This window comes from Armigeres subalbatus, chromosome 2 (genome assembly GCF_024139115.2).
Source record: "Armigeres subalbatus isolate Guangzhou_Male chromosome 2, GZ_Asu_2, whole genome shotgun sequence".
NCBI classification, from domain to species: domain Eukaryota; kingdom Metazoa; phylum Arthropoda; class Insecta; order Diptera; family Culicidae; genus Armigeres; species Armigeres subalbatus.
This window is the reverse complement of record NC_085140.1, coordinates 269,659,291-269,684,306: the sequence shown is the minus strand read 5'-3', so window position 1 is coordinate 269,684,306 and position 25,016 is coordinate 269,659,291. Positions and strand designations below refer to the sequence as shown.

At 40.6% G+C, this 25,016-nt stretch overlaps 1 protein-coding gene across 1 annotated transcript in view; it reads left to right on the top strand.

Moving 5' to 3' along the window:
- LOC134212214 (uncharacterized) overlaps positions 1–25,016 on the top strand; it is a 730,451-nt gene that overhangs the window by 204,048 nt on the left and 501,387 nt on the right. The window lies entirely within an intron of this gene.

Below are 25,016 nucleotides of genomic sequence, written 5' to 3'. Positions count from 1 at the left end.
GATTGCTCCAGAGATTCCGTCGGAAATCCTCCATGAATTCCAATGTGAATATCACTGGGATTTCGTAGGCAATGTTCCAGGGATGTATAAGCAAATTGTAGAAGGATTCCAAAGCAATCTGTCGAGGGATCCTGAAGCAAATCGTCGGGAGGGACTTCGAATTAATCCTCCAGGGATTCCGAAAAGAATCCTCCAGCGATTCCGAAGGGAATCCTCCAGGAATGTTGAAGCAAATCGTTGAGGGATTCCGAAGTAAATCGTCGAGGGATTCCGAAGTAAATCGTCAAGGAAGTCTGAACTAAATCTTCGAGGAATTCCGAAGCAATCCGTCGATGTATTCCGAAGCAAATCGACGGAGTATTCTGAAACAAATCGTCAAGGAATTCCGAAGCTAATCTCCGGACATTTCCGAAACAAATCGTCGAACGATTTTAGAGGAATTCCGAACCAAATCAACGAGAGATTCTGAAGCATAACCTGAAGCATATTCTTCGGCTACATTGCCACGAAACCGAAAGGAATCTAGTGTGAATTCTTTTGAGGTTCCAGTTGAAATGCTTCGATTGCTTTGAAAGGAATTCTTCATGGATTCCAATGAGAATTCTTCTTGGGTTCTGTTGGTAATTGCTCTTCTATTCTGATGAGAATCCTTCTCGGATGCTGATGGGAACTGTGGGGAACTTTCGGAGGTATTCCTGGAGGAACTTCCGGAACAATTCATGGAGGAAGGTTTGGAACAATTCGTGGAGGAACTTCCGGAACAATTCGTGGAGAAATTTCTGAAGGGAATCCCGGAGGAATTCTTGGTGGTACTTCCGGAGGAATTCCTGGGAGAACTTTCGAAGGAATTCCTGGAGGCACTTTCGGAGGAATTCCTGGATGAGCTTCCGGTGGCATTCCTGGAGGAACTTCCGGAGGAATTTCTGGAGGAACTTCCAGGGGAATTCCTGGAGGAACGAACAAAAGAATCCCTGCAGGAATTTCTGGGGAACTTTCGGAGGTATTCATGGAGGAACTTCCGGAACAATTCATGGAGGAAGATTCGGAAGAATTCGTGGAGGAACTAACGGAATAATTCCTGTAGGAATTTCTGGGGAACTTTCGGAGGTATTCCTGGAGGAACTTCCGGAACAATTCATGGAGGAAGATTTGGAAGAATTCGTGGAGGAACTTCCGGAACAATTCGTGGAGAAACTTCTGAAGGGAAACCCGGAGGAATTCCTTACGGAACGCCGGAGGAATTCGTGGTAGTACTTCCGGAGGAATTCCTGGAAGTTCTTTCGAAGGAATTCCTGGATGAACTTCCAGAGGCATTCCTGGAGAAACTTCTGGAGAAACTTCCGGATGAATTTCTGGAGGAACTTCCAGAGGAATTCCTGGAGGAACGAACGAATGAATTCCTGCAAGAATTTCTGGGGAACGTTCGGAGATATTCTTGGAGGAATTTCCGGAACAATTCGTGGACGAAGATTCGGAAGAATTCGTGGAGGAACTAACGGAATAATTCCTGTAGGAATTTCTGGGGAACTCTGGAGGAACTTCCGGAACAATTCATGAAGGAAGATTCGGAAGAATTCGTGGAGGAACTTCCGGAACAATTCGTGGAGAAACTTCTGAAGGGAATCCCGGAGGAATTCCTTGAGGAACTCCGGAGGAATTCGTGGTGGTACTTCCGGAGGAATTCCTGGAAGAACTTTCGAAGGAATTCCTGGAGGCACTTCCGGAGGAATTCCTGGATGAACTTCCGGAGGCATTCCTGGAGGAACTTCCGGAGGAATTTCTGGAGGAACTTCCAGAAGAATTCCTAGAGGAACGAAGGAAAGAATTCCTGCAGGAATTTCTGGGGAACGTTTGGAGATATTCCTGGAGGAACTTCCGGAACAATCGTGGAGGAAGATTCGGAAGAATTCGTGGAGGAACTTCCGGAACAATTCGTGGAGAAACTTCCGAAGGGAAACCCGGAGGAATTCGTGGTGATACTTCCGGAAGAGTTCCTGGAAGCGCCTGTAATGCTGGGTAGACATCTTTACGTGGTGTGTAACGGGGTAAGATCTACCACGGCTGCATTGCCAGCTACAGGCAAATCCTGACCCAACGATTACCTTCCTCATTATCTAACTCCGTGTCGCAAAGTCGGTGGCCTCTCGTTAAGTAAGTACTACATCATCACTTCCTTCTTCTCCCTAGTTACGGTGAAGATGAGCGTGGCCAGGAGTAGTAATCCTCATACTTTTGTTGTTTTTGTTTAAGACTGGAATCAACATCAAGGACCACTCCCCTTCTTGATTTCTGATAGCATTCTAGATAAGGATCTCAAAAGTAAAACATGAGTATCACTAGTGTCCTATCTACGAATTACACCGTAACAATGCTAAATAATGCTAATGCTAATGCTAATACTTCCGGAAGAATTCCTGGAAGAACTTTCGAAGAAATTCCTGGAGGAATTCGTGGAGGTCTTCCACGAATGGAGGAACTTTTGGAAAAACTTTCGGAGGAATCCGTGGAATAATTTCTGAAGGGAATTCTGAAGGAACTTCCGTAGGAATTCTCGGAGGAATTCCTTGCGGAACTTTCGGAGAAATTCTGATTGAGTTTGGATCTAATCTGATTTCGATTTAGACAAAATTAGATCGGGAGGGATTGTGTTTTTTCATAGGTGTTGAGTGGATTAGACTTGAATCTGGGTTGCATTTATTTTTAATTCGGAATTGTTTTGATACACTGACTGGAATTTGGTTTCTGTTTTCATTTCATCTGAATTTACATTCGATTTCAAATTGGATTATCGACTAGATTTGGATTGCATTTAGGGGGAAAGACGGCTTTGGCAGGTTTTGTTCTATTATTGGCAAGGGGGTTTTTGTCGACCAAATTTTATGAAATCTGGCCACAATGTTCTTTGATATGCAAAGAATGTTTAGGCCAAATTTGAGCATAGTCAGACATAAAAACCCCCTGCCAATAATAGAACAAAACCTGCCAAAGCCGTCATTCCCCCTAGATCAAAAACGAATTTAATTAGCTTTTGATTGGTTTTAAATTGAATTTCGATTTGATTTGGTTTGAACTTAGATTGGATTTTGATTTGATTGGATTCTTTCCTAATTCAAATTGGTTAAATATGTATTTGGATTAAGTTTTTTTTATTAGGTTTCGATAGAATTTGGAATCCATTTCTATTTTTTTGAATATTGATTGGATTTGTCTTTAATTGGATTCGGTTTAGCTTTGCATCGATTTTGATTTGTATTGCATTGGGTTCACAATTGATTTGGATTGTATTGGGCTTGTACTCGACTTCTATAAAGTTAAGATATGAATTCGATTGGATTTTGATTGAATGTATATTAGAATCAAATTTTATTGGATTTGGAGTAGATTTTTGTTGCATTTGAGTTTGATTTGGTTTTGATTTTGAGTAGTTTTGAATTGGATTTTGATTGATTTTCAACCATTGCATTGGGTTTGAATTGTATTTGGATTGGATTTTTGTGTACTCGGTTCTTGTGAATTTTAGTAACTAGAGACAGGTTCCTGATAATGCGAATTGGGATTGGATTCAATTTAGACTTGGATCTGCGTTAGATTAAGTTGGATTTGATTTGGGTGAAATATCCATTGAGCTTAAAATGAATATAAATTTTATTCCAACTCTCCAAAATTATCATTATTATTAAATTTTCAAAAATACCATTTTACGGAAAATATTATTGCTTCGAAAATAACAAATCTTTAAGACTAACATTTGCGCGAAACTAACATTTTCCTGAAAATTATATGTGCCCATATATGACATTTCTCCGAAATCAAAAATGGTTTAGTCAATGGTTGGATTTCCAACCCCTTAACAACCTTTCGTTAATTCACTGAATTGAATATAGCAGCGTGAAGTACGACGCTTTAGGGGGATGCTTGTGCATCACAATTATCGTACAGCAACCGACTGTCCTTACTAGAGGCTTATCGAGGGCTCTACTCTTTACGACCAGTGTTGGTAGAATCATGCTCAAATCTCACTCACCGAAGCCTCATGTGCGAGATGACTCGCTTGCGATTCTGCATGGAGAGCATCGCGCATGAGTTTTTCACGCAGAATTGCATCGTTTCGCTCATTCGCCGAAAAAGGATTTCGCTCCAAAAAGTGTCAAAACCCAATCGAAGCGTATTTTATGTTTACGTATGGATTTTTTTTTTATCTATTGCGTTTATTTGACAGGCTCAGGCGTGTATAACACTTAACGGAGCCGAGACTTTATGATATTTACAATCGATATCATCTTATTATCAACAGTTAGTAAGGGGAATGGGTATAGACCAAGATACTCGTGGCGACTCAAGGTTAGATTGCGTAATTTCAGGACGGACGGTTGGGTATTACAGCTACTCATCCGGGTATTTGACGTCATTAACGGTATGGCGTAGCGTCGGGCTCGAGTGAGTTGTGGTTCGTCAGGAGCATCATCGGGAGGGCCAGAGCTTCGTATTACACAGAACAACAAGACAAAAACAAAACAAAAACGAGAAAGAAAAAAAAAATAGGGGAATTAGACTTTTATGTCAGACGAACAAAGAAAGGCATAGATGGCCTGCATATAAACCACATCGCGATCCCCCAGAACACCTCTTACTTCCCTGTAGGGTTGTTTACCTCGGGCCACAAGGGTATCCAATAGTTGCTCTCTGGAGGCGTCGTTTTCCGAGCAATACCAAACTACGTGATCGATGTCATCGTAACCGGCTCCACACCTACATAGGTTACGTATGGATTTATTGTCTATTGTCTTAAGCAAAGCAAATAATTCCGATGAATTTAACGAAGAAGAATACGAAAAAATCAAGCAATGATGCAAATCGTGAGTCGAATCATGGACGATTCTCTGGGCCATCAGTCGAGTGAGGTTTGCAGCGCGCTGGATTTGAATCCTGGATGAGATTTGAGAATTTGAGTTTTTACCAACACTGTTTACGACACATTCGGGTAATGGCAACCAGCTTGCCACAGCAATGAGATACGAACTATAGAGGAAGGACAAGAACAGAACCCCAGCCCCTCCATTGCAAGGTCAAGTACTCCTCGATCACGTCGATAAATCAAATGTGTGGAAACAAGATAATGGCTAAAATCAGAACAAAAATCCAATAGGATTGATTATCTAGAAAGATAAAATCGACTTTGCGCTACAGTGTGCTAGGGTCAGATGTTACTTTCAAAATACGCTTACGCTGTCCTCAAAAAGACAAATGAGCTTAATGGTTAGTACTAAGCGAAATCTCCTAGAAAATAACAGGCACATACACTTATGCCTAATACAAGTAAATTGTTCCATTTGGAGAAATTGCAATCGAATAATAGGACATTGTTGAACTCGCAAGTTAATTATAATAGCTAACGATAATACATATATAGATTGCATAAACATTATTTTCCATTTAAAAAATTGTCATGAACATCTGTAACAAAGCTCTAAAATAATATTTTCTGCCGCTGGTGTACTTTTTTTCAATGACATACGTCACATGGAATTAAACATTTTATTTGTCCACCGCTAAATGCCAACCACTTCCAGGTTATTAACGTGATCATTTGATGTTTTACTGTTTTGTAAACCGCTCAACCGAACAAGTCAACATTCGAGACTTCAAAAAAACCTGCCTTCAGCTGCTTACTTGGGCCGCTGTCGTGGCTGACTGGAAAATTTATGATCCATATCCGAATTAATAATCGCTTATAACAAATTTCGAACATGCTGTTTAGGTGCCACTGACTGATTCAACGTCTGCTGCGCACACAACGACTAGACGAACCACTCACTCCGTTCTGCAACACGGTGTGGAGCCTTTCTGGGAAGTCTAAAGCCCAAGACGGATGAAACATCAAGAACGAATGGAACGGCGGCGTTTCGTTGGTCTTTGATTGAATCAAAACCTCTCGGTCGCACCCATTGAATGATGGGTGAGGAGAAGCGGGCGCTCTCATTAATGCGCCGCACCGCACCAGCGAAAACAGTGTGAATTGCGTTTGACGAACCTAACGAGAGAGCAAGATTGACCCCCGATATGAGGAGTTGCGCGCACTAATTAAACGCGCATCTCTGCTGCAGCAGCGATTGATCAGCGATGATAAGCTCGAGACTTCCCATGCATCCGGTTTCTGGGCCAGGAACTCCACGGTGGCGGGTTTTGAGACAAAATGCGGTCGTAACATCGGAAGTTTTATTTTAAAAAATTGTGTTTACATTTCATAAAGGTAAGTTTTGGATCATTTGTTTGATTTGTCGGTATGTCTGACTAATCACAAGAAATTAAAAAAAAAGCTAAATAAAAAGTAAACATCAAACAATTCCGAGGTGTTTTAAACATCCTGCCATAATTCTGACATAGATTAAAATTAAAATTAAAATTTGTGCGAATTAATACTTGATTGCTATCGGATCCAGGCCACTGTGTAGAATTTTGATTTACATCCACCGCTCTGGCTAATTGGCTAAAATTTGCAATGCGAATCAAGTTCCGGAACGGGGCGTAATCGAGCAGTCCACTTCAAAATGTTGGCTTTTTTTACAATGCGTGACAACTTTATATATCGTTCAGGTAAACAAGTCCCATGCTTTGAATCAGCATCATTATTTTAGGAAACGTTTTCAAAGGTGAATTAAAATAACTATAGATTTGAGCGTGTTCTAAAATTATTTCCCAAATTTATTCATCAAAATCTATAGTGATACTGGATGTGTTCTCTCAATGGTCCCTTCGAATAAAGAAAAGTTCACGACTTTTGGTTTTGTATAGCGAATCATTCCGTAACGTAACAATTCCGTAACGTCTGATATAAAAACACAAACCAATTTCATATCAAGTAACATTTTGTCGAAATTTTGAAATTGGATAATCGTTATTAAGGCAAAATTCCGATTATTTTAAACTGGATGAGCACTTTCTTACAAGATGTTCTAATGGAGCGCTAAAAAGCAAACTATCTAATCAGTTATCACATGACGAAGCCGAAAGCTTATCAGTGACAGACTCCTCTTCCACCGAGCGATGCATCAAATCCGCCACCAAAGACGCAACTGATAACCTCCTATCTGATACTCTGCGTCCGAAATCACCACCCCTAATTCGATTCGCGCGGCGCTACCTACTTCAAATGTTGTCCATTTGCCAGCTACCCGTGTGTGCGGCGGTGCTGGCTGAGTGCACTTGTATTTGAGGATCGAACTGAATCCAATCTGAAAATAACAACGCTTCGGTGGTTACACTTTTGTGATACGGCGGTGTTTGTTTGTAAGCAGAGCTGCTGCGCCTGCGGTACCCTCTACCAGAGCCAGACCGTGCAAAATCATTGTGAAAATGATACCGGCAGAGTGGCGCCTCGCCAGAAGCAGACCACCGATTCGTTGACGTTGCGGCGCGGCTTGTCGCATTTTACAGCTTGTGGCACGTGCGCGAGATAAGAATTGCTCGATCATACTGCAACGTGGTGACCACTGGACTGGTGGGCATTTGGTGTTCAAAATATGAAGAGATTTGAATAGGCGTCGATTCATTTCGACAATTTCATCAATCAATCACGAATAATTTACGAATCGATCTCAATATCTTTCATTTCATTGAAATTAAATGAATTTTAGGAAAAAATCGTAAATTCTTCTCATATGATTACATTTGTTATTGGTGTATATAACAAATCTATTGGCAGAAATAACAGACCCCATTCGATTTTGGCAAAACGTTCATGAAATTTTCAAATGATTTTTTTCATATTTCTTCGGTTTATGATAAGAATAAAAAAATATCATTATCCGTGATAAAAATGCTAAATTGGGCAGGATTTTTGAAAATCATTTCTGCCCAATGTCTAAAGGGTGCAGAAAATGTCTAAAGGGTGTACCATCTAGAATTCGCACACGCTCAAATTGCTCTGTCTTGTGATCCGTGGGATAAAATTAATTAAATTTTGTTTGATATGTATTGTTTATACTCTGTTATTAGATTTAACCAGGCGCGCAAAGGTCTTGCACGAGTAGTTGCAAATAAGGATCTGTCGCATCATGCCATCGGGAGAAAGTTGGGAATCGCGAGTTCCACAGTCGGTGTCTGGTATCATAAAACGGTTCGAAGAACGTCTGACTGTTGATCGGAAACAAAGATCCAAAAAAAGCCGTCAGATCAACGAGAACGATCACAAATTCGTGGTTGGGGTCTTAAAACGGTAACCGATTAACTTAGTTCGAGATGTGAATTTGTTATTATTCATTACTTCTTGCTCATTTTAGAGACTATAACTAATTAATTAATACCAACGGCTAACATTCTTTCTAGGCTTTGCGCCACAGGGAATTAAACTCGATTATGTTCTGTTTGCGCTGCGCACGAACCGAAACAAGAAATCTCATGCGAATGCTGACCGCACCGATGCGACGGCTCGACTCTCACGCAGCAGCAAGCAAACAGTTTGCCTCATCGGCAAAAAAAATGTCACAATGAGGCGTACATTTTTATGGAAAACTGTTTCGGTTTGTGCGGTGCGTGAAATTTAACTGGATAAAATGTAAACATTTGCATAATCACAGCGTTTCACTGTACATTTCCCAACGCTGTTCATCCAAATGTTCATGGAGAATTCATCCAAATATTAACGGCAAATTCATCATAATTTTCTTGAAAATTTCGTCCGAATTCTAAAAGGATATTAATCTAAATTTCAAAAGTAAATTCATTCGAATGTTCATGGGAAGCTTTTCTGAATTGCAACTGAATTTTTTCGAAATTTTAACGAGAAATTCATCCAAATAACCAAGAAAAATTTATTTACATTTGCTTGGAAAACTCATCAACATCAAATTCATCTAAATTTACACGAGTAATCCATCCCAATATAAACAAGAAATTCATCGTATTTTTGACCAGAGTCTCTTAATGCTCATGTATACATGGATGAGACAGTGTGCCATGAGCTGCAAAAGCTCACGTAGCACCGCTTCAGTGCGACGAGAGAAGCTAGCGCGCGCATAAAATAAATGAGTGAGCATGTCTCAATGTACGTCTCATGAGACTCATCTTATGCGCTAGGAATGGATATCTGGCGTTACTTAGGCGACGATTTTATTGAATGAAAATTTCCCGCCCAAGCTATTTTACGCATCTTCGTTTTTGTTTGGAAAGGTTTGCCATGGCACACAGTGCATGAGCATCGCATTGAGATGTCTCAATGCGACTCATCAATGTTAATGTGAGGTACACGAGCTTCGTGAGACTTGCGTGCGCCAAATTTTATGTGCGCGTAGCAGTCGTTGGTCAATCTCATCCTTTTTTATACGCGTGCATGATGTCTGTTTTGACGAGAAGTTCATCCGAATTTACACACAATATTCCTTTGAGTTTTACGGGAAATTCATCTGAAAGTCATCATTTTCACAGGAAATACATTCAAATTTAGATAAGAAATTCATCCGAATGTCCAGGGGAAATTTATCTGATGTGTCACGGGGAATTTATTTGAACTTTCACGATTTTTTTCCACATTCTTACGAAAATTTGATTCGAGTTTTTTTTTTCAGACATCGCGTACACGCGTACTAAAAAGGATGAGATTGAGCAAAGATTCCTAAGCGCACATAAAATTTATCGCACGTGAATCTCACGAAGCTTGTGTACCTCACATTACCATTGGTGAGTTGCATTGAGTTTGAGACATCTACATGCGATCAGCAAATGCGCTGTTTGGCAAACCTTTGCAAACAACAGCGAAGGTCCGTAAAATAACTTGAGCGGGAAATTTTCATTCAATAATATCGTTGCCTAAGTAACGTAAGCTATGCATTTCTAGTGCATGAGAAGAGTCTCATGAGACGTACATTGAGACACGCTCACTCAGTTATTGCGCGCTAGCTTCTCTCGTCGCACCGAATCGATACTATGTGTGTGTAGCTCATGGCACACTGTCTCATCCATGTATACACGAGAATTTTACGAGAAAATCATTTTCATTTTATTGTGAATTTTTCTTGTTCATCCGGATTTACACGGGAAATTCATCTAAGTTTTTACGGAAAATTCATCCTAATCATTACCGAAAATTCACCTGATTTCCATGGGAAATTCATCCAAATTATAACGGAAATTCTTTAATATTTTCCAAGAAAATTCATTCGTTTTTTTTTCACAGAAAATTTTTGTTTACGTTTTTCGCTGAAAATGGATGTTCACCTCCGCGCTCATGTCTAATATCTACACGGTGTCAGGCCATAAGGCCGAAGGTCATTAGGCCGAATGATAAGTAAGAAGCGTTGTTTATGAGGTTTCATCACCGCGAGAAACTTATTGACCGAGCCTGTCTTGGTGAGAAAGTTCCCACGCTATCAGCCAAGCCGTTCCTGAGTGGACGTTAGGCAAAATAACAGCGATTTCAATTTCGTGTTGTTATTCAATGGCCCTCTGCTTACGTTTCAACTTCTGTACAATTTCATACATGCGCTCGCTTGCGATAACTTTCAATTTTGTGCTTCATCGTGCTTTGTAAACATGCTCCCTTCCACTTTGAGCTTAGGTAGTTCGATCTCACCGATAAAAGCCAATGAAAATCAATCAATAAGTAAGAAGCGAGAAACAAAATCTGTTCTTCCATCTTTATTATTTTTTCATTTCTTCTTCCAGCTTCCCATTTCATATTTCTACTTTCTTCTTCCTTTTTTTCGTGCACTTTCTGCCTTTTTTTCCTTTTTCCTCCTTCCTTCTTTCTTCTGCTTTCTTTTTTCTCCCTTCTTCCTTCTTCCTTCTACCTCCTTCTTTCTTCTTTCTTCATTCTTCCTCCTATCTTCTTCCTTCATCCTTCTTCCTTCTTCTTACATCTCATTTCCCATGTCTTACTTCTCATGCGGCCTAATGACCCAGCATCTATCTACACTGACGAAGTAACCTGAACCTGAATGTTGACCTTGATGTAAAAACCTCAAATTGAACTTCTTTTCTAAACAGAAAAAACTGGTTTTCCCCACAAGTCATAAACTCAAAAGAGAAGAAACGATTATGCCCAGCACACCGTAGTTGGTCGAAAACACAGTGGCACACAAGCGTCTAAAGCAATTACGACGATTAAAAAAACAGAATCACCGCCTTCGATCAAAGGTCGCGTATACTGAACTCTTAACATTTAGCATTAGACAACATACAGGACATTCACACAACACCCAATGGACCACTGGAGTATTTTCCGCTTTACGAAAAGTTTTCTCCTTACCAGGGCGGGAGTCGAATCCAACTAACCGCTAACCGCACAAAGCTCACAAATGCGCATGTTCCAATAAACATTTGGAGTGAGAGAACAGCGCAAAATGATACTTAAGGTCTGATGGAAGCTCTCTCGCGGTAGAGCACTTTTTTCGTTCTAAAATGTCTATAACTCGGAATTGGGAACGAATTTCGCTTATCCCAACTGACAATCTTTTTGAAATTTATCAAGGAATGTAATTGTAATTGTAATTTATCAGCCTTCACCCTGGCCAACAGCGTTCGCCCATCTACACTTAAGTTAGGTGAAGACCTACCAAGCCTTCACCGTTATCATGCGCTAGACCGTATAGTACACCGGCTTCCAACCACAAGCAGGCGCTGGGTTTAACCAGTCCCACAAGTATCGGATACATTAAAAGAAAAGAGAGTTGATAGGATAGGGAAATGTAGTTGAGAAGATTTACGTTTGCTGAAACGAGACAATGATTTTATGGTTAGTATAGTAACTCCACGTAGATGGATAACGATTATCTCTTAGATCCATGTATTCAACTCCATGCCTCTCTGTCAACTGAAACTCCATGTTGGATGTTGCTGTTCTTCAAAAGCTGGTCGTCTGTAACAAAAAAATAATGAGGGGGCCTCCATCATTGGCCCCAAAGCATTAGTGATTGTTCTTTAGACCGTTTTTACGATAATAATTGGAGAATATATGCATTGCATAAAGGTAGGTATTTTCAATCGACTTCTTTCACTACTATTAGAATATTTGATTTTTAATTCCAGTTCTACCCGTTTCGAATCTCAAGTGCAAATCACATTGCTACATTGCTCCTATTTATTTAATGAATAAAACAATGAAGATTTGAATCATACAACTAGACAACACAATATGTTTCCTGCGTCGCGATATGTTGAGAAACAAGCTCCCTATCATTTGCTGCCTAAGAATATAAATAATCAAACTGAATTAAAATAATCACACCAAACCTAAAAAAACTCCTTATCGATCCCGAGTCAGCCGGCTGACACGCGTCAAAAATATGTTCCATGCGTGCCCTCCACATTAAGGGTCTGTCTCAATTGGATAATTAAACTGAAATTAAACTTAAAAGTGACATTTCAATAATTATCAAATAACCCTGCTCGCAGAGCAAGATTACTTTTGACAGATGAACCGGTGCCAGCGAAAGTGGTACATGTTACATTGAGTAAATTTTACAAGAGACGCATTTTTCCGAAAACTTCGTAAATAAAATTCAAATTAGCAATTTTCTGAATCTCAACTGTACCAACGTGTTATGACTGATGTGCCTAAAGGTAGTAATGAGAAATATGCGAAGTTTCTTGACAAATTTCAAATTTGTTTGAACAAAATGCACATGTACCACTATTAATGGGAGCAAAATGCAACAGAAACCTAAAATCGTTGCCAGTAAAAGTGGTACATGTACATTTTTAAAATTATTTTAAACGGCAGTAAACCATCTTGAAATTCAAAATAGGGTTAAAATCTATTGCGGAATAATCTATGTTGTACTATTTTCTTTTCAATAAGCTGTTTTTAGTGGATATAACTGCACATGTACCACTTTTCCTGGCAACGAAATCGCAATTGTGATATATACCATAAATTAAAAAGTGCATATCTCCAGATTTAGTTGTCAAAAATCACTTTTTCGTTATCCCCTTACTAAACCTTTGCTCCCAGAAGCAGTTGGTGTAAAAAACACAAAATCGACAAAAATGGTTTATGTACCACTTTCGCTGGCACCGGTTCAGATATCGAATCATTTTCCATCGATGTCCTATTGGAATTGCTGGGTAGCACCAGCCATTCTTATAACGGGGTGATTTTTTAATTTTCGTACTGTCACTTTTAAGTTTAATTCTCCAAATGAGACAGACCCTAAGTAATATTATGAGTGCTGATCACTTATGACATCGAAAGATCGTGACTAAAATAGAGAGAGATAGATGTTGATTCCGCTTATCAGTTTAGCATCACCAGTGGAAAATTATTCAAATCAACTTTGGTTATCAAAATGATATCCTTACCACCCCGAAACTGCCATTACTCACAGAATCGGGGAATAAATGCAATGTTACGCAGAGTTTAAACCCTCTCTTGCGCTAAGTAATACTGAAAACAAACTTTCTAATAATATGATGCGTAGAAACAATCCTAAAATTGTGCGTGGTAAAATAAGTTATATTATTAGTTAATTTTGTTAAACCCTAACTACCCCACGCCCGCTTGGAGTCAACCGGTGGCACTTGGTCTTAGCATTCGTTTTCTTTTTAAATTCTATAACAATTGACCACGCTTACCCCCCATATTAGTAATATGTAGAACGAATGCTTGACTATTACTATACTAAGTATAGTAAAAGACCGGAAGTGATAATTGGGCCAGCCACCTACAAAATTCCATGGACCTACAATTTCCCAAATTTGAATTAAGCTCTAAATACTGAACTATTGTAGAAATTAAATTTTCGCTTCTCAGTACCTCTCTCCGATGATTTGAGGCACAAAGGAACCGAATTTCGCAAAACCCAACTGACAAAAGTTTTGAATTTTTCCAACGATCATTTTGATGTAATAAAAAATATATGTCGCCGCAATAAATGTTGAAGGAAGCTCTTTTTACTTCAACCAAGTTTTTTAAATTCCATACAAAAGTTAATATTTCGGGAGAGCAGCCAACAGCACACGCTTAAAATCAATAACACAGAGATATGTTTGCTTCACACAAAACGGACCTAATGCAGAACATCCCCTAGATGAGCGACAGTTACACAGCCACAAAAATAGCTCGTGTGGTTTTATTAAAGCTTGGATTTCAATATTTTCAACAGTATTTGGTTCCTCATGAAACAAGGAATCTGTACAAACGTTTACATGTTGAAAAGGACCGTTATCACGACCGTACGAGGCATTTTTGTGCCTGTGTAACTGTCGCTCATCTAGGGGATGTTCCGCATTAGGTCCGTTTTGTGTGAAGCAAACACATCTCTGTGTTATTGATTTTAAGCGTGTGGCGCACGGCAGGAAAGGAGCGATGAGAGCGGTAGAAAGTCCGTCAACTTTGTATCTAGCGTGACACTTGTTGTGACACCTATTTGTGAACACGAGGATACCAAATATATAAATTGAAATCAAATATAGGAATGAGATGAGATAAACAGTTAAAAATAAATAAGACAAATAAAACAAATAAGCAAAATAAAACTAATAAGACAAATAAGACAAATAAAGCAAATAATACAAATAGGAAAAATAAGACAAACTAGACAAATTCCTACGGAAGTCCCTCCAGGTATTCCTCCAGAAGTTCCTCCGGGAAGTTCCTCCAGGAATTCCTTCAGAAGTTTCTCCAGGAATTCCTTCGGAAGTTCCTTCAGGTATTCCTCCGGAAGTTCATCCAGGAATTCCTACGGAAGTTCCTCCAGTAATTCCTCCGGAAGTTCCTCCAGTAATTCCTCCGGAAGTTCCTCCAGGAATTCCTTCGGAAGTTCCTCCAGGAATCCTTCGGGAATTCCTCCGGAAGTTCCTTCGGGAATTCCTCCCCGGGAGCTTCCGAAGGAATTCCTGGAGGAACTTCCAAAGGAATTCCTGGAGAAACTTCCAGAGGAATTCCTGGAGGGACTTCCGAAGGAATTCCTGGAGGAACTTCCGAGCGAATCCCTGGAGGAGCTTCCGAAGGAAATCCTGGAGGAACTTATTTTATTTTTCTGCTCAGTCTCATCAATCTTATTTGTCTTATTTGTCTAATTTATATTATTTGTCTTATTTGTTTTATTTGTCTTATTTGTCTTATTTGTCCTATTTGTCTTTTTTGTCTTATTTGTCTTATTTGTCTTACTTACACCAGCACCATTGTTATCACCCAAATACTTTTCAAAGCTTGTGTGGAAACCTTGTACAGAAATCCTCTCACGATATTTTCTAATGTTGTTCTAGAAACGGCTCATGTTTTCATTTTCCAAAACCAGCTGGAGGCGCTGCTGCTGTTCTCTCGCCAAACCACTGCATGAGTGATAAATTTCTTCCCCATTGTTGCCAATTCCTTTTGTTCTCCGTTTACGGCAAATTCTCAAGCAATTGATAACTGCATAATGATGAAATAATTTTATATAGTGCACCGAATCGCTATATACCTACTAAAGTGGAGGCCATATACGTACTAAACAACGACTTTCTCAAGTTTTCATGATCATTTATACGACTTAGTGAATATTTGGAAAAACATGGTAACAACCCTGTCTCGAACATTTGACCTTTGGAACTAAAAGCTGGTGCTCTACCCTTTCGCTACTCAGCAACTCTTGAAAAGCAGCAAAATTTTCACAATCATAATCTAGATGGAGATTTATTATTGACAAGAGCTTCAGTGTACGATATGAACTACATTGATACGATTCGGATGCCTTGTTGTTGTACGTACAAATGTGGCTTGAATCGTATATGATAACAAATTATGATTATCCTGATAATGTTCGTACATAACAACGATTGCGCATCATGCCAAACGATTTAACCCACGTATAAACGATTCTGAAATGTCAACATCAGTAATGTCTTTCATCGTGTTTACTTTCGAACTGTGTTTAAAGCTCATTTACATTTTAATTGTTCGATGAATTGTTAGTGCAGATATTGAGCGATAATGGTTGGCAGCACAAAATTACACTGGCAATAATCGGAATTTTGGCAGATCGGATGGAGTGAAGTAAGTAATTTTGAAATTAATTTAATCGGTAAGGTTCAGTGGTTCAGTGCTCAACACGCAGAAGGTGGGAGCTATATACGTACAACGCACATCGGTATATGATTTGCATGACAATATTTGTATATATAAACGATATTTCCGATTTGATCCGATAAAACTGATATTGTTTATGTAGGTTAATGACTTTCATAAAAGCAATCGTAAATATTGCATACGTATCATTTACAATGTTATTCTTATTTTAGCCATCTTTATAAGCAATTATATACGAATGTGAAAAAAAAGTAGCAATATATGCGTTACAATTTATCATTTCATATACGATATGTGGTTTACTGGGCGGCCAGCATGAAACCTGAAATCCACGTAAAACATTGATTTGACGTTACAGGGGAGATACGTCTTCCCAATTTAAGTTTAAACGAAGTGGATTGATTAGCAGATGACAACCAGTTAGTTGGATCGCACAGCCACTACTTTATTACAAACTGTACATCGGTTGAGATTCCACTCATCAAAATCATCCGATGTCACAAGACCTGAAATTGTCATCGGTAGTACAGAACCGCACTAAATTGGTCCGAACAATTGCATCAATCTCTATAAGTGTATGTAGCTAACCAATCATCTAGATTCGACAGTGTTGTCAGCATCAGCTCTTTTCGGATTTTTGGCAGAGCTGCCCGATGATAATACCCCCACATAAAGCCAACATGTCGTCGTCGTCGTCGCCCTACATCGATCTAAATTCAACCGAACTCAACTGCGCTATACTGTTGCTACTTACTTCTTGAGACTAGAGAGAATCGGGGCACCCTCAAACGGCATGTATTTATGTCCGTACGTATGAACGCGGGCAGCACCTCTCTCAGACACACATTCTCAAGTGGTGCAAAACTTTGTTTTCGATTTATTTTTACCGCAGAGTAGTGTTGTACCGATTTGTTGTTGTTCCGATTTTATTTCGATATACTTTTTTTTTGCTTGCTCTGTTGTCCTATCGAGCCAACCAACCAACAACGGTTCGGTGGCAGACACAGAGCTAGGTCCCTTGCACTGAATGACGACCAGCATCGGGCGATTGGCCACCGCACCGCGGAGTTATGGGGTTCGGCGGATGGGGTGCAGTTTGCTGCACCTCTCGGTGCGATACATGCCACATGGCTTGGGCGCGCGCTTTTCTCGTGAATCACTGCCGTTGTTCTTCTTAGGGTTTTTGCCAATTCTTCGGTTCGTCTGGTGGTGGTGGTGCAGCGTGTGTGGCAGCAGAATTGGCTATTTCAGTTCGAGTGTGCACAGTACACACGGTTTGTTAGGCGGCGGTGGGTATGTCGCGATCTGGCTCAATTTCATGTTGTGTTGTGCTTTGGACGTCTTGAATGCGTCCAAGGTAATCAAAAGCAATTGCAATAGAATTTGTATCCAAATGAAAAAGAGGCAATTCCAAATTCGATTCAATACTTTGCGTTTGACTAGAGATGCAATTAAAATTTCACTTGATTGAGAATGGACGTGCTTTAATGCAAAAATAATAATTACAGTTACTAATCACATCCAATGTGTAACTCCGCATGCAGTGCCAACAATGGGATTAGAATATATTTTATTAGTAAAATGACTATTCCTCCTCTAACAGTGTACTTACTAAAGCTACTGTGAGACACCATAATCCGAGCGAATTTATCTCGAGAACCCCAACCCCGTGGGCGAAATCGAAAAAAAAGAAGGATAAGAGGGAAAAAAGGCAGTCGGTGATAGATCATTGAGATGTATAGAAGTGATTCGAAAATATCCGAAAACACCGACAGTAGAGTGATAAAAAACCTCCATCTTAACCGCCAGGTTTAGCCGAAGCCCACGCGCTCCTAGGTTGATCCTGGGTGGTGGCCGGCTAAGAAACGAGAAACTATTATACCTGGTGATCGCTGTCTAATTGAAAAGGACATGATATCGGAATAAGCACTCGGTGCGGCCTACGACCTCCAAGAAAAATCATTCGCCTTCCGCCATTGTTAGTATCTTCGGTGCTGGTAAGTCATGCACTCGAGCGCCGTGTGCTTCCGCTATTGCTCGTGCCCCGTCGGCACAAGCCCGTTATTGGCTTCAAGTTAAGTTCGCCTCCCATCCGATAATCTGCCACGACCTTGCACGCTCGCCGCCACCACTGGCGTATCCTTGCACTGACACGTGGCCCACACAAAGTACAAGCCCTTGGTGGTGCCTCACAGACCAACCGAATTCCGCCCGAGACATAGGCAACGATCCCGCTTGCATTCCATAATCGTTGACGTCCCGTCGGTACCAGCTTGTCACCGACATCAGGTCAAGCCAGAATCCCGTCCGACGAGCATCTCAAGAACCCTGCTCTGCCATCGTTGGCGTCCCGTTGGAACCAGTCCGTTACCGGCATCAAGTAAAAGTCGCTACCCGGCCGAATCCGGCCCGATACGATGGCCACATAAACGCCACCCCGACTCGATCGTCGTTTTCCTTAAGCGCGTCAGCGTTGTATACAATCCAAACTTCCTTCCTATACAAACTTCCTTAATCAACTAACTCATTCCTTGCATGTTCGTAGGTTGGTTCTTGTACCATCCGTACCACTTCCGCTTTAAGTTTTTCTTGTGTTCCATTGAGCAGGTTGGTGTCGACCCTAAGTGTTTTGTCCCGGTGAACTAGTACGGGACGTTTGTAAGTCAACTCTACAGACGTGTGGACGACATGGAGAGCTGTCAAAAAAATTTGAAAATCATATCCTAAATAAATCTTTTCTTATTTGTAATGCGATCCTGATCCAATCCCACTTTAATTAATGGTCTAATTCATTTTTTTTGTCTTTATTGAAGAGACTCTCAGCCCGTAGCTGGCCCGTCTTTTGTTAAGATCGAGATATTACTAAGCTGTTTACAAAAAAATATATGTTGATTTAAGTTGAGGTTTGATGGAGACCAGAAGGGTTCCAATTAGGAATACCAATTTTACAATTTGGCTTTTCCGTAGGGTATTCCTTATTTCACAACAGCGGTTCGGTCCGTTTCAGGAGTTTCGTGTGCTCTCTGTCATCCAGAAAGTTAGCAGGGGATGATATTTGCTTCCTCATTTCCCATGATGTCGCGATATCCGGGGACCCACATTGAAGTAGTGCAGCTATCCAGTACAGATTGAATGACCTGAATTGAAGAGGCAAGAACGCTCAGCATACCAGCAAAGTCAAAAGCTACTAAGATGTGACCAGTTTTCGGCTCAACAATGGCCCGTAAGATCGCCGCAGCACAGATCCGGTGGACAGAACGAGAGCGAAAGTTTTTGTTCGGCCTCTTTTTCAGGCGTCTCTTAATGGAGAGGTCGACCTTGGGCAAATTCCTCCGCCAGCTGTCAGGACCTAATCGGTGGAGGCCGGCGACTCTAGGAAGGCGCTTGCCGCAGATCTTGTTCAGCGTTTCGTTTGCTCGGTCAAGGTGGCTACGTCCACTGTTGCTAGCTTAAGATTTTCCTCCCAAATATCCTACAGTTCTAGAACATATCGCGTTGGTGGCCTTATATCAGAAGGCGATGTTCCCTGATTCGGCGCATGCTGCGTCCGCGGGGTAGATGGTAGGTATACGGACACTATCCGGATTACGCGGTTGAGGTTGTTGGAACCAAGGTTTAGATGATTTTTTTAAGATTGTTGCATGACAGTTCAAGGCCGTATAAGTGGCTGTGTGAATAACTTCTTCCGCTACCCTGAGCCGCGTGATGCGATCGCTTCTGGTCTGTTTCCGGAATAGACTTTTCTGCATGTTTAATCTGGTTTCGTAGTCATTTCGGACCTATTCGAAGTGGCTCTCAAAGGGTCACTCCTAGGACTTTAACTGTCGTACTAGTTGGGATCATTTTTCTTAAGAAAATTATTTTGAGCTTTTTAGTGGAATGTCTTCACTTATCCAGGGTGGCCACCGAACCGGGAAAAACGGGAAAAGCGGGAAAAAGACGGGAAATTGAAGTCACCGGGGAAAAAAGCGGGAAAAACCGGGAATTCACGACATGTACCGGGAAAAATAATTTTTGTCAAATTACATTCAAAATTCTTTTCAATGATGTTGATATAAGGATAAAAAAAAACTTATCAATGTTTATTACTCAGTCGCATTCTGACTGAATTATTTAATTTCAGTACATGGTGTGTGATACCTAATTAAGTAGATTCCAAATCCAATTTGTGTTGTCACTAGATAATTTTGATATCAATTTCTACTGACATATGGTCGGGGTTCAGCCAAAACGCACCAAGCGCCAACGAAAAATTACCCATTTTTCTGCCCAAACTTTCGTTTAGCAGATATTTAATTGATCGCAAATCGTATCGGACATCCCTCAATCCAAAAAATGAGGATATCCTATTGCAAATGTACGCTTGAATTGATATGAAACGATTTTCGTTGTCCTTGTACGAACAGTCAGTCAAAAAGCCGCTTGGTGCGTTTTGGCTGAACCCCGACCATATATTGTGTTACGACTTACGAGCAATTTTTTAATCTTTATTATTGTGAATTTTTATGTTTTAGAAATTCATTACGTAGATTAAGAGGTAAGCTAAGAATCGAATTTCGAAATTTTCATTCTTTTAAATGAATGTATTCATCTTTAAGTTATTCTTCTAATCTCCAAGCTCGTCTTTAGACGAAAATGCTTCTATTATTATTTTTGCAATTTTCAATTGCACAGAATTCGAAACAAAAAATAAATAAGGTGAATAATATATATTTTGATACATCTTCAAGAGTTGTTTGGAATTATATTCAAAAAATTTACAAATAATAAAAAAATGTCTTCGTGATTTAGTCTGTTATATTTTGAAGTATGACAGTTCAGTATTTTTCCACAACTAACCTAATATAATATAAGGTTATGATGGTGAAAGATATTCTATAAGATATTTTTTAACTTATTTCTCTGAAAATAAAGAATAAGTTCCAAAACCTTGAAAACTGCAATATTCCAATATTCCAAGAACGTTCAAACTTCTTAATAATAGATTCAAGATTTTAATTTAATGGATAGAAGACTGGAAAAAGAAAACAAAATTCTAGAACTTTAAAATGTAATTGACTGGCACGCAATGTCAATTGGCTCTGTCAAAAGCTTACGAAAGTTTCGCAGCCAACAAAAAAATACGACGGTTTTGCAACTAACAAAAGATTCAAACCATTTTCATCAGGTGCTAATGTGGTATTACCATATTGATTAAATGTCCACTTCATGGTCACGAGGCGGACAATTTCAATGTGTCTTCTGATTTGATGCATTTCGCATAACACGTTGTTGTAATTTAATGTATTTATTTCAAAAGTTCGTTACAAATTATCAGTTGCTATTATTACAAATTATAAAACAAATATGGTCAAAAAATAGAACACCTAGTTAAGGTCCAACAACTCTTTCCCTTTTTTTTCAAATTAAATAAAACCGGGAAAATTTGACAAAATTTATCGGGAAAAGCGGGAAAAAACCGGGAATTTGAAAATCGAATTTTAGTGGCCACCCTGCTTATCACAAGACAAGTTTGTACAGTACCATTCAATTCCACCACTTAATTGTACCTTGACAGATACGTATTTCGACCTCAACAGTAAGGACGTCTTCAGTGTCTCGTACTTGACTCGTCTCGACTTTCGAGTTTTCGAGAAAGTCGAGTCAAGTACGAGACACTGAAGACGTCCTTACTGTTGAGGTCGAAATACGTATCTGTCAAGGTACAATTAAGTGGTGGAATTAAATGGGACTGTACAAACTCGTCTTATGACAAGTGATCATTTTTCTGCCTATAGAGGTCATTTGACGGGGTAGCCAGTGCCTAGAACTGCAGACATGGCTTCGAATGCACTTCTCCATTACCAAGAGGATAAGGATCAACGCAATGACTGAGCCTTGGAGAACCCCAGTTTCCTCCATCACGGTCTTTGAGGTATGCGTTCTAAGTTGCACTCGGAAGGAGCGATCCGAGAGAAAGTTTTTGAGGAATTGAAGGAGGTTACCGGAAATTCCCCAAAGTTTCAGTTTTCTTAGGATGCCGGGGGTCCTCTCCCTGTTGTACACTTTAGTGATATCCAATGACACCAATTCCATGGGATGGTCAGCATTTCTCGTCTCATCCAGGATTTGGTTAAGCGACGCAAAGTAGGTGTTGTCGCCTCGAAACGCATGTTGCCGGTTATCTTACCGGCCGGTACACTCGAAAAAGGTGGTCAGTCGCCTGTTTATCAAACGCTTCATAACTTTCGCTGTAACGTTAGTTAGGGCGATTGGACGGTAACTGCCGGGGCCTCTGGGGGAGCCATGATTTTTACGTATGGAAATTACAAGACCAGATTTCTACTCGTTTGGGAGCTGGCCAGACATCCATTCACTGTTTATACCTTATTCGAGCAAGGCCACCCACGGCCGGTTGCCAGGTGCCTGATCCTATCCGGTCTTGCAGGCTTACCAGTCGAGTTCCTCCAACGAGAAAGCTTTATTGTAATCGTCATCATCGCCGGGGGTTGAATGATTGGATGATCCGGGTGAGTTGCGGAAGGTTTCGGAATAGTATCCATAGGATTATTAGAGTCCGAACTGTTCTGCCGGTGTCTGTTCACTATTGATACCGCTTAGGAGTTCGACCCAAGATTTTTTCTTAGCCTCAAGAATCGTTTGCCTACCGCCGATCTGGACGTCATAGACATCATATAAAACGTTGAGGTCAACCTCTGTAGCTGCACTAAAAAAAGTGATGCTTCTTTCACTGATCGTAAACTCCCCCGTTCGCGTCCCCGAGAATTATCGCCTGCGGCTGAGCAACTTTTAACTTGAGAAGTAATAGGATACTATGGTGACCTTGAGAGGCCACTGCAGCCTTACGACAAGGAGAGGAGTAACCTAACTGTCGTTCTAGTTGGGATCAGCCTGGATCGGAGGAGCCAGTGCCTAGAACCGCAGACATGGGTTCGAATGTACTTCTTGGTCGACATTTCGTTACCGGCGAATTTCGCCCATTTTGCCACTCGGTTGACGGCAGCTTGAATTTTCGCAACCAGCCTTACGACAGCTTTCGGAAATTTGGCTTCTACAACGATACGGGTAAAAGGGACCTCTTCTAAACCTCCCACGGTGATTGAATGGTAGACGTTCGAGTCGACTTCGGTATTCCGCGCCGAGGGTCCGGTACATGGAGGCATGTGTGGTGCGGTGTATCTGCTGAAAAGCAATCACATTGGGGTTGGTCTGGTCCACGAGCATCTCCAGGTAACTTTAGTTGTTGAAAAACCCGTTGATGTTCTATTGGAGAGCTAAGGTGGCTCGAACGGCGGAGTTGTGGGTGGATGCTGGAGCATGATGAGAGGCTGTTCGACGCGTAAGGTCTGAATGCTGGGTCATAAGACCAAAAGTTATCAGGCCGAATGGTCATTACGCCGAATGACGAATGAGTAGTGAGACATAAGCAGTGAGAAGTGGAAAACGAGAATTAAGAAGTTAATTTTAGGAAGTGAAAATTGAGCAGTGAGACGTTAGAAGTGAGAAATGAGAAGTGTGAAGAGAGTAGTGAGAATGAGAAGTGAGGAGTTAGAAAAAAGGAGTGACGAGTGATAAGTGAGAAGTTAAGAATGAGAAATTGAAAGTGAGAAGTGTGAAGAGTGGAGTGAAAATGAGAAGTATAAAGTGAGTAGTGAGGAGTAACGAGTTAGAAGTGTGAAATGAGAATTGGAAAGTGAGAAGTGGGAAGTGAGATATGAGAAATAAAATAAGTGACGCAAGAAGAAAGAAGGAAGAACGAGTTACGGAAAAGATAATAGGAAGAAGAAAGCAGGATAAAATAAAAAAGAAAAAAAGAAGAACGAAGAACCCGAGACGAGCCAGCCTAGGGCTTTAAATCTCGTAAATAAAGACATAAAAAAAGAAGAAAGTAGAAAGAAGGAAAAAGGAAAGCTGGCTCATTTTTTCATTCCCTACCTTTTACATCTCATTCGGCCTAATGGTTTGATACCGTGAGTCTAGAAGGGATTCTTTGGGATGTTTATTTCGATGTGTGCTAATGAGTTCATGTTATGTCTTCTTCTTCACTGGCATTACATCCCCCACTGGGACATTGCCGCCTCGCAGCTTAGTGTTCAATTAGCACTTCCACAGTTATTAACTGCGAGGTTTCTAAGCCAAGGTACCATTTCTGCATTCGTATATCATGAGGCTAACACGATGATACTTGTATGCCCAAGGAAGTCGAGACAATTTTCAATCCGAAAATTGTCTAGACCGGCACCGGGAATCGAACCCAGCCACCCTCAGCATGGTCTTGCTTTGTAGCCGCGCGTCTTACCGCACGGCTAAGGAGGGCCCTCTGTTCATGTTATGTGATTAGAGCAACTAGTACACGTTTAGGAAGGCCAGTAAGCACATTTCTTGTTTATCTGTTGGTGTTCGAAAAGGATAATTAAGAGTAAACACATCTCTTGTTCATCTGTTGGTGTTCGAAAAGGATAATTAAGAGATCTTATTTCAGTTATAAACTAGTTAGGAAAGGCTTAATTGACATTATTAATACACTTTCTTACACTTTTATCAGCATTGCACGTCCCTCCACGGTTTGGTTTCGGTGCAACATCTGAAGATTCCCTGCTGTCGCTAGAAGGTTGCTTCACGGGCGGGCTTTTGTCCATTGTTCTCGAGTTTTCAGAAAATGTTTGAAGCCCACGTTCCTCTTGCCTTCTTCACATTCGACTCCTTAGCAGAAGCGCCGGTCCGGATTGTTTCCCCTAGCTGCTCGATGATTTGATTTTTGATTTTTTCAGTTTTACTATAGCTTGGTTATCAATTCGGTGTGGGCGACGAACTTTGGAATAAGTTCTTTGGTGATTCCGTGTTTTTATACGGAGTCTATCCTGTTGCCAATTCTGGATGATCCTTCGGACTTTGCGATTTCCGTTCTTCTTCCGATATTCCTTTCTTAAGATCATCGACTTCCTGATCTCCCCTGGATAGCGCCAGAACGAATCTTGCAGATTCGCTTTATGCTGGATGTCCGTTTCCGGTG